This window comes from Bolinopsis microptera, chromosome 2 (assembly GCF_026151205.1).
Source record: "Bolinopsis microptera isolate Bmic1 chromosome 2, MBARI_Bmic_1.0, whole genome shotgun sequence".
In the NCBI taxonomy this organism is placed as follows: Eukaryota; Metazoa; Ctenophora; class Tentaculata; order Lobata; family Bolinopsidae; genus Bolinopsis; species Bolinopsis microptera.
In genome coordinates, this window is record NC_087073.1 from 3,888,027 (window position 1) to 3,899,165 (window position 11,139).

Below are 11,139 nucleotides of genomic sequence, written 5' to 3' on the forward strand. Positions count from 1 at the left end.
ATTTTAAAATTTTTGGGGTGTTGTGTCAGTTTTCATTTTGGTAGGGTTTAAAAACCTTTTTCAATTGTTTTTATGTTCTTTTTTTTTCAAAAAAAAGTTTCTCAAATTATTTCCACGCTGTGGGATACTGAAGGGAAAGGAAGCAGTTCTAACGAGCTCTTCTCAAACACAACCTGGATATATTCTTGTAACTCGGCTAGTATATATGAAACATTTGTCATGGAGTTGTAGAGGGAGTTATGTGCCTCGCCGGGCTAAAGTAGTGGATGACCTTGCTGTACGGCAAGTTAAACAAGGATCTGAAACTACTAGGTTCCGTACAGACTCAACTCTGCACCCGTGTCAATATGTTCATTATATGCAAGCCTCTTGATTTATAATCACCGAGTCTAGTAATTGTTTAAGAGAGTTCTCTGGCAGTTACAAAGCTCGAGAGACTGTGGGATACTGAAGGGAAAGGAAGCAGTTCTAACGAGCTCTTCTCAAACACAAGGATATATTCTTGTAACTCGGCTAGTATATATGAAACATTTGTCATGGAGTTGTAGAGGGAGTTATGTGCCTCGCCGGGCTAAAGTAGTGGATGACCTTGCTGTACGGCAAGTTAAACAAGGATCTGAAACTACTAGGTTCCGTACAGACTCAACTCTGCACCCGTGTCAATATGTTCATTATATGCAAGCCTCTTGATTTATAATAAGCCATATAAGCTAAGCTGAGCTCTCATTGCATAATTTTAACATTTGTTTAGGGCATACCTAGTACATACTACAAAGAGTATAGTATAGTGCCAAATAATAATGCCACAAATGTTTCACTCTAATTCTAAAATCTTAAAGTGCCACATATTCAATATATTACATAATATGATAGTGTTGCAAGTGCCACATAACAGTGCTGCAGTGTCACATCTATACTGATAATCTCATGATGTGTGTTCGTTCGTTTGCATGGAATTTCCGAGAGGCTTAATCAAGAAAACGGTTAGAGTAATTGTTTTTTTTTCGGTATAGTTTCGACAGAACTCTGACGAAGCCAAATTATTAAGGATTTTTAAATCGGCCGGTGGTGAGTGGTTTAATTGATCATTTTGTGACCCACGTAATCTCCCTCTCTCCCACTCTCGCTCTCTTTCCCCCCATGAGAGATTTGCTATATAATTAGGTAATTTAGCAGGGGACCTCAAGATTGCCTATCAAGTATTAGTATTAGGTACGTAAGGGGTACTCATAATTAAATTGCAGACTGTTTCCTGAGAAACTTCTTACTTTGGCATTTGTTTAATTACGAAAATGTAATGTGTGTTTTCGGATATAATAATAAGCGGGTTTATACTTTTTTATTTTATCTGCGATAGCGAAGTCCCGGCTGTTGGCACGGTTACACTAGCATTACATATAATTGTGCCACATGTAAGTGCCGCAAGTGCCACATGTTACATATGTTAGTGTTGCAAGTGCCACATTTACGTAATAAGGTCGGCTCGAAAATCTCTGAAATTTTTGTTATTTATATATACACAAATTACTTATTTAATTACATAACAGGGTTGCAACAACAAAAAACTCAAAACGTCAAACAGATGGACAGAAAAGGATATTTTCTAATAGTTTTGCACCAACCAACCTTAATTTGTTGCTTCATATTATTTCTACGTCTTGTCTCCGTTTTCCCGGTTAGCTTCCTCTCGTTCAGATGATTATCCAGTTGTACAGCATCCATTTATGATCTAACAATGGTATATAAGTAGATTATAAATCTTTAATCATATTAATAGCAGTCACTGAAAGTGATATTTATACTTAATTAAGAATTGAATAACAAGGCAGCAACATTATCATAAAATATACCATCTCTTAACAAATTTTGAATAATTGATTGATTTCTTTGAATCCAGAAACAAAAAGCAAATGTGATCAAAACTGCAAAAACTGTACTGCACTCAAATCTCATATCAAGTTTCTCGAGCGGAAAGTAACCATCCTAGAAGACATTGTTCAAACTTCTCAGACTATAGTAAAACAAAATTTTAGTAAAACAAAATTTTATTTTATACCCACAATCAAATTATATTTAGTTCAAATATTTAAAGTCAGAATAACCATTTCACAGAAGTGGTTTTATTACAATAAAATAATTTGTGATATGTGTACAAGTGATAAATTAATAAATTAATTTACACTCAAAAATGTACAAAAATACACAATTTTTACTTTGCAACACTGGTTCTGCGCGCAGCTGATCGAAAAAGTTTGGTTTACATTTACTAACTACAGTGTGCAGCGTACGCGTACATGAAAAGATAACTTACTGGATTGTTTAATACTAAATACATATTAAGTCAGACGTTGTTCAATGAATAGCAGAGATTAATGGTACGTTGTTACATTAAAGTACCAATCAGTCAATAGATTATCAATTTCTGGATAAGTGTTCAAATGTTGCAGTTCAGAACTTCAAAACGATCAGATTGAATATAATAGTGAATGAAAGATGCCTGAATCTTTCATGCTAATCAATAGTGATGGCATCATTGAAGCACCATAGTCTATTATCTCCATCAACACAGAAAATCAAATCAGTGGGAGTACAGGCTCAGTCAATCCCTGGAGTGGCGAGTATTATACTGGACTAGATGTAACACCCATATCTAGTGTGGTCTTAAGTGTACATGACGAAAGCCCTGACATTACCATACCACCTGTCGAACTCATTGATCAGGCACCGTTTCAAAAATTTTCCATAGACATCTTTCTGAGAGAATTGGATTTTAGCCACCAGTTTCAAAATAGGGAAACAGCTAATTTTGGGGAATTCTCATATATGTGTACATTGTACAATGGGGGAAGTCACGAGGGAAATACAACATCGGTCCTATCTAGCTGTTATCTGTTCAAATTTTTTTATCAATAAACTTTAAAATTGTTACACAAATACATCATTTTACTTCAAAGAAAATATCGCCGAATGACTTTACATGCCTTGACAAGTGACTGAGTGTAAACAAAATTAGGGACACCGAAACACCAGTTGACCAGTAAACTGATCGTAGCAGTTACATCGGGCCCTATATGCACCTATAAGTGAAGCGATGCTGCAACCAAGGCATGCTAGGTTTATTCCATTGAACTAATAAGGTTACAGCCTAAAATATAAATATGATAAATAACAATGTACCATAAATCATAATTATAAACACACTTTATTGAACATATTTTATTAATTATACTTTTTATCAATTTATATTTAGATAATATAGTTACATTAAAGATAACAATTAAACAAATAATCAATTAAACAAATAATCAAAGTTTTAGCACATTTTACAGCATAAAATTTAAACAAATGAAAACATATAATGCTCTTAGTGGTAAATGGCCGTTTGTTCTGAGCTGTATGATTTTTTGACAATCAACTAGCGGGGCAAGGAATGTACTGGCTGGTAGCTTTTGTACACACCAAAACGCTAGTCTGGTTGATTAATGACCAAATTAGAGGCGTTGATAGGAAGGCATTATAATTTGTGGGTGTAAGAGGGAATTATATTTGGCATGCATTATTCTAGCAGCTATTTTGTAACAAATGGTCTTTACGATTATTAAGGACGGTAGGTATTTTGGGTGTTCAATGGGGGCCGGGGGTTTAAATTTAAGGGAGAAAAAGAAATGAATATTGGGTTATAATATTAATCATAGATGTCAACCCTGATATAACTATTGTACTAAAAATTTGATCATAATGCTTAGGGTCTTTATTAGAATTCAAATTGGATATAAAAATAGGATCTCTTTACACTACACTTACTCACTCACACATCACATTTAACTTGACAGAGGAATACGCTGGCAGAGTATGTCGATTTGGTCATGAAATTTTGGAGGTCAGGTGGAATCCCTGCAGGAGCCTACGAAAATTTAAGGTTACAAATATCAAAGTCTTTATTTGTCCAGTCATACACGGCATGACAATGCTGGTTGGAAAGTAGTGAAGATTTCAGTTTGGATTTCAGGCAAGAAATACTAACAGAACAATCAAAGATTTTAAGGTTAGGGGTTATTATATTCCATATTTTCGTTGACCTCGTGAACTATGGTTGTCTGGGGGATCCGGTTTATTGATAATAAGCATTGGTTTCCTGGAAGAACGAGAATACTCTTCGTACATAGACATAGGAGTAGAAAACTTCATGATCTTGAATAATTCTATGTAGCTATGGTAAGTATAAAGATTTTGTACAGTGAGTATCTCGTTGTTTTTAAACAGAGGTTTAGTGTGCTCCTTTTTATAGAATTTACTATCAAGTTTCTGGTCAGTAAATGGTCTGGTTCGAACACACGTTTTGAATTTATCCAGGTAGGCTGCTCTATCACCAAACAAGACCCTCAGACAGTACTTCTGTGCAGTGAATATTGAGCTTATACGATTTTTAGCTGCCCCACCCCATGCTGATATGCAGTACGACAGATGGGATTCAAAAAGAGTGTAGTATAACTGTCTGTGGAGAAATTCTGGGAGGGAGCAGCGTAGACGACACAGAGTTGAGGTGGCATGGTTAAGCTTTCGTTTTAGGGCTATTATATGTTCTTCCCATGTTAGATTTTCGTCAATGACGACTCCTAAAAATCTAGCTGACGTTACTCTTTTGATGGGGTAGTTGTCTATATTCATTATGAATTCTTCTTCAACGTTTGCTTCAGTACGTGACTTAGGTCTAAAGTGAATGTAGCAGCATTTTGACATGTTTATGTGAAGCTTGTTAGCCCGCATGTATGTTTGAAGGTTTGAAAGTAGGGCGTTGCTGCGTTCATATGCTTCTTGTGCAGTTTTACCAACAACAAATATGTTGGTGTCATCCGCAAAGGTGACAAACGATCCCAAGCTAGAGCTATTAGAGATATCATTTATGTAAAGTAGGAATAGAAGGGGTCCGAGAATTGACCCCTGGGGAACCCCAAATTTTATTGGAAGTAGGTCGGACTTTTCTCCTACAACATCAGTGTACTGAAATCGATTAGTTAGGTAGCTCTTGATCAGATCGTTTGCCACGCCACGGATGCCATACCTTTCTAGTTTGGTAAGTAATGTTGAGTGATCTATAGTATCGAAAGCTTTGCTGAGGTCGATGAATATGCCTAACACATGGTGCTTCAATTTGATGTGCTTAGATATGAGGTCAACAGAGTAGTTTACTGCATGGGAGGTTGAGTGCGATTGCCTGAAACCAAACTGAGTCTTAGATATTATTCCCTGAGAGCTGACAAACGAATAAATCCTAGAATATATGATTTTCTCAAATATTTTGCCAAATATGGACAAGGTGGATATAGGACGGTAGTTTTCTATTTCTTCTGGATTACCTTTTTTGAAGACAGGTGTGATTCTGCCAGTCTTAAGTATATCAGGGAATATACCATTTGACATAAGCTTGTTTAAGTATCTACTGATAATTGGTGCAATAACGTGGGACGAAGTTTTAATAACGGTTATGGGAATATCACTGGCCTTTCCATTCTCGAATTCTTTGATTATTCTTAGAACCTCCTCAGGAGTGCTGTCCTCTAACATAATAGATCGAGAGTTACTAGGGCTAAGGAAGTCATGGAATGTTTTCATGGGGAGAATTGGAATACCAGAAGACAAGTCAGTTGTGATAGTTTCATTGAGCTTGGGAGCAATTGATACGAACCAGGAATTAAAACCATTGGCAATAGCTCTCCGGTTCGAGATTCTTTCATTATTGATGATGAAAGGTGGTTTGGTTGTTTTCTTTCTTTTGCCCCTAAGCTCATTTATTATCTGCCAAGTTTTCTTACTGCTTTCAATGTTTTTATAGATTTCGTTACAGTAATAGGAGCGTTTGGCTGCCTTTATGATACCCTTAAGCATCCTACGATAGTCACTAAATATCTTATAAAGAAGGACATTGCCAGATGGATCTTTATTTGTTACTGTATCTGACCATTCTTTACAAAGCTCATGTTTTCTGTCAATTGAGAGGATGATTCCATCTGTAATCCAAGGATTAAGCTTTGGTGTTCTTTTGGTCGTTTTCGGTACTTCTAATTTACAGTGCTTGTCAAGGGTGGATTTGAAGCAATCGACAAATTCGCAAAAATCTGAAGATTGGGACAGCTGATTCACCTTCACCTCAAGGTCAGAAACAAAATTTTTAAGCTTGGTACTTGAGTAGTCGTAGTAGCGGACATGTTTTTCATTGTTCTTATTTCTTGGGGCCGGGGTTGAGGTGAAGGAGAATATGAACGTGTGTTCACTTAATCTATCCTGAAGTACACCAGAGAGCAAAACATTATCAATATCACTAACTAGGATGTTATCTATACACGAGTTTTTACAATTAGGCCGGAAGTGGGTAGCAATTGAGATGGATGGATACAAACCATTACTAATTATAGTGTCTTCAAATAACTGGTTGTGTGACGAAACTTTGAAGAGGTCTGAGTTAAAGTCGCCAAGCAAACGAAAGGGCTTGCCGGATATCTGCTTAGCAATGGTTTGTAAAATTTCACAAAAAGCCTCAAGGCAGCCACTAGGGGGACGGTATACAACTCCGTAGACAACCCCAACACCAGTGCTATCAGTGATTTCGGCGAATAAGCATTCAATGTTTACAGTACAGTAGGATAACTTTTCTAGGACAACAGTGTTAAGGTTGTCTGAGACATAAAGCGCAACCCCAGTGCCCTTTTTCTTATCTGGGAGGGTATTTTGATAAAAACTGGTGTAAGATGGGATCTGGTATAATTCTTGTAAGCTACTATCCCACTGTCTGACCAGGTTTCCTCTGTCTAGTTCTCTCAAGTTTCTCACGCACATACACCCAATGTTTAACACATCTCACAAACTTAGATAGACCGCGGTTGCCAAGATGTATCTCATCCCCATCTCTGGTCAAGTTCATGGCAAGCAGACCATTGTTATCAACGAAGTGATAGACACCGATCTGCCACACGCTTTGCTCGAAGCTTGACTCAAGCATATCATAGACAAGTCTGTTGAACATGATGATGTTCATGTTCATGCGGGGAAATCGCGAAGGCAACACAGCGGTAACAAATATCTTAATACGAGGGCATATAGTCTGGATCTGTTGTAGCTTCAAGTGGAGAATATCCACTAGTTGATGAACATCGTTAGGAGATTTCAAGTTCTCAGTCCGGAGATCATTCGTCCCACACACAATAACAGCATTGCTGTATCCTATGCACAGTGACGGGTCAATGTTGCTGATCTTTCAACGAAACGAAAACTTTCAAACTATCAAAATATATAATATCGTGATCTATAACAAGAGATTATAATTACTGATTAAGGATGTGTAGCATTTGTACGGGGTTGTAAAGTACTAAAAGATAAATTCGTGAGTTTAATGTTGGGAATGCGCACAGATCTTTAATCAGTAAAATGACAGTGAAGTTGTACTGAGGTGTTTAGTAATAGTATTGTAAAAATGCTCGAGGTTATTCATAATTCGTCTTGATAATGAAGTATTGCTTCGTTATTGTTATCAAAGTTTGTGTGTCTGATCATCGTGACGTCTTATCCCCGAATTATTATTACAACAGTGCTCTCCTGAACTACTATAGTACTGGGACAGAATGCATGCCTTCCCATAATGATAATGAAGAATGCACCGAAGAAAACTCTCATATTGCAGTTCATTCACAGAAATTAAAACAGGAAAAGTGGTGTCTGCCCTAGATCTAAAGCATGGAGATGTTTGTATCATGTCTAAAAAATCCCAGCTTCATTACAGACATGAAATCTGTACTCAACCATCTTATACAGACAAAAGGATCAGTATCACAATCAGACTGATCAAACCTGTTGTCCCCAGACTAACAAGTACACCAACCAACATGTGCAATGACAACTACCATGACCCATATGAAAAAATCTCAAACTCCAGCAGCTTATCAAGAAGACGAGTTAAGAGTTCATCCATGACAGGTGCTTATCAGCAACCAGCCTATAGATAATATATACATTAGTAGTAGCATGTTCAGAGACCTTAGTGGGGCATTGCTAAGCTCTAATAAACAAAGTGCAAAAAGAGACTTTCGCCAGATAATTAATTCAAAAGGAGGATAAGAAACATGTTAAAAGGGTCTTTATCTTAAAACATCTTAAAAGGGACCAATTATGTTGATTCCATTAGTAGTAGGACTGTTCTTATGGAAGATGACATGGAAGGCATTGGTCAAAATTACTAGCAGACTATGGGAGATGTTTGATAAATGATAAAGCTAAATCATCTGTAATCAATATTTTACCAAAGGATGACACTCATAAGAATAATATGAGAATTAATTTTTCTTGAATACTTATATTTTTTCCCTACTCTTGCCGAAGGCAAAAAGATCGTAGGAAATAAGTTTGGATATATATATATGAGGTGGCCCAACGGTCCTACGTTGACGACAAAAGTCTGCTCCTTCGCAATATAGACCATTCCCCTATGATTATGTGTATTGGAAGCGTTTGTTATACTGCGCGCGACGCTAGCCATGTGTTAATTAATTACAGTGAATTTCCTCCTTCGCAAAGTTATTTTCCGAAATTTTCTGGATTCATTTATTGTTGATGCGCGCGGCGCTACATTGGTCAAATAAATCGTCAATTTTTACCATGCTTGAATCCCACTCATTTATTAAAAACATAGTATGTAAATATAATGCACTTTTTCCGGTCACACTTTTCACTCGAAACAATTGATGGTACAACTACAAAATACAAATACATCGTAGGGAAGATTGATGTGCGTGGTTCATGGTTAAACCGCGGCGAAATTCTTGTTAATAAAACGTTTCACAAACTGTAAACATTCAAATAAAATGATTAAAAACCCTGTTTTTTAAATCCTAAGCATCTAATTTTGATAATCACAGTTATATTTTTACCAAAAGCAAATTCCCTTAATTGCGCGCATTGTTGATTGTAGTAATAACTTTTTTCAAACTTCATAATCGCGATTAAATAATTTGCAATGTAATCATATAAATTGTAGCGCGATGCGTTACTGTGCCGCGCCGCGCACTTAATAAGGCTTTTCACTTAATAAGGCTTCTCACTGGCTAGATCGGCGAGATGCGCTACTGTGCCGCGCCGAGCTGCCATGAATTGACATCGTCAATTAATCATATAAATTAATCAAAAATGCTATCGTCTGATGTATCCATTAAAAGCACGCGAAGAATACATAATTGACGATGTCAATTGATCTTCGCAGTTCGCATCTCAGTGAGGTCCAGTAGCGCATTTCGCCGATCTAACTGTGGTTGTGAGAAGCATAATTGAGTGCGCGGCGCGGCCCAGTAACGCATCTCGCTACGATCAAACTACGTTAAAACAATGCGCAAATATTAGTGTGTAGTGGTTATACAACAGCTTGTTTGTCATTTGTTATTACAGAGCATGAAATTGAAAATCATGTATTGGTGAGTTATGAGAAAATAACAATTTTTCAAACGCGCGCACGTGGCATGGCATGGCAGGCTTATAAAACAATATTTGAGCTGTTTATGTTTTAGGATTTGAGTTAGGTTTTGGTTTGATTCACGATGTCAATCCTTCGCATCTCGCCGATCTGCATACGAGAAGCATTATTGGATGCGCGCGCTCGACCCAGTAGTGCATCGCGCTACAAGGTTTTGGTTTTATAAAGTAATTTGTAATTGTAAAGATTTAAGATAATATGTAATACAAAGATTTGACGTATGAGGTACAAATCTGTGCACTTTAACTTTTACCTGGGGACCCCAGGCTATTATGTTCATAAACGAACAAATATCCGCTGAATAGAGATTCGGCGGAATGACAGGCTGAACGCGGCCCGGTAACTTAACTTTAAATACTTACCATTACAATCGAAATCAGCATTTACAAATGTACACAGAACGGTCGAAATCTAAATACCATCCAGCCTTCTTAACTGTTATGTGCTTTTAATACACAATATAAAAAGTGCCAGAAATGATTGCCGCAGGTGTAAAATATTGATTAGTGCACAAATTGCTGCAAGCATTTGCTACAGTGCCGCAAGCATTAACCGCAGTGCCGTTGCTTTATCCAGAGCCCTCTCTGTTGTGAAACAAGCGCGTCACGCAGTATGCGTAGACTCATGGCTAGGTAAAGCAGTGCCGCAAGCGTGTGCCGCAGTGCCGCAAGCGTGTGCCGCAGTGCCGCAAACGTGTGCCGCAGTGCCGCAGTGCCGCAATAACGTGACAAGCCGCTAACATCAAAGCCGCCGCACGCGCCTAGTGCTGGGGTGCATTCTCATTGACAATTAAACTTGGTCAAAGATATTTATATACAATTCCTAAATTAAATCAATAATCATGTTAATATGAGTATTCAACACTACTCGACAACAAATATTTGCCGGCCCATCGACGATTCAGTCGCCGAAACAAAAATCAGGAAGACTGGGGCCATAAATTTCTTACAGCATCTGGAACAAGTCCAAAGAAAACTATCTGGACTACAATCAACATTTGTCTCACATCGCGAGACCTATTTATTTATTTGTTAAATCATTCGTGGCTATTGGCTGCAAATTGTGGCCACAAACTTGTGCGGGCTGGCCCACAGTATGAGGCAAAATCGACATGAAGCTGGTGATCTTGATTATGATACTACTCCCAACCACTTGCGCAGAATCACGTCTGATGATAAATGTGCTCTTTACAGAATATGGCAAAGGTGTACCACATTTAAGATGACAGAGACCTTTGCTGCAGAGATGGGCTCCAACCCAACCTACCGACCCTCATTGCATCATTTGGCAAACAAGTGTTGAATGAACTTCAGTGGCGTAACGAAAGGCCCTGCTGACCCCGCTGTGCAGGGGGGCGCCGTCTTAGGGGGCGCCAAATCGTCGTTTGAATGTGGGACAATTTCGAAAACTTAACTAAAGTACTAGCAAAACTGCGCGTTTTGCTTTAGATACACACTTTTTTAGAGATTTTACCGGCGTATTCTTTAAAATCTCCTAATTTGTTCAATTTTAGGGAGGGGCACGAAAAGGGGAGGGGGCGCCAACAGGGGGGCGCTTTTTTCGGCAGGGGGGTGCCAACAGGCAACGTTACGCCACTGATGAACTTACTCAAATTTAGGAGGCTT

The 11,139-nt window shown here is 37.9% G+C and overlaps 2 protein-coding genes across 3 annotated transcripts in view; one reads left to right on the top strand and one right to left on the bottom strand.

Annotated features, from left to right (window-relative positions):
• The window catches only part of LOC134812033 (ras-related protein Rab-8-like), a 50,582-nt gene that overhangs the window by 33,075 nt on the left and 6,368 nt on the right, over positions 1-11,139 (bottom strand). The gene's annotated exons all lie outside the window — the stretch shown is intronic.
• LOC134812031 (uncharacterized) overlaps positions 8,993-11,139 on the top strand; it is a 63,190-nt gene continuing 61,043 nt past the window's right edge. For both annotated transcript variants that reach the window (XM_063819216.1, XM_063819217.1), the window contains exon 1: positions 8,993-9,002. The gene's annotated coding sequence lies outside the window, so the exon portion shown is untranslated. The remainder of the gene's footprint in view (positions 9,003-11,139) is intronic.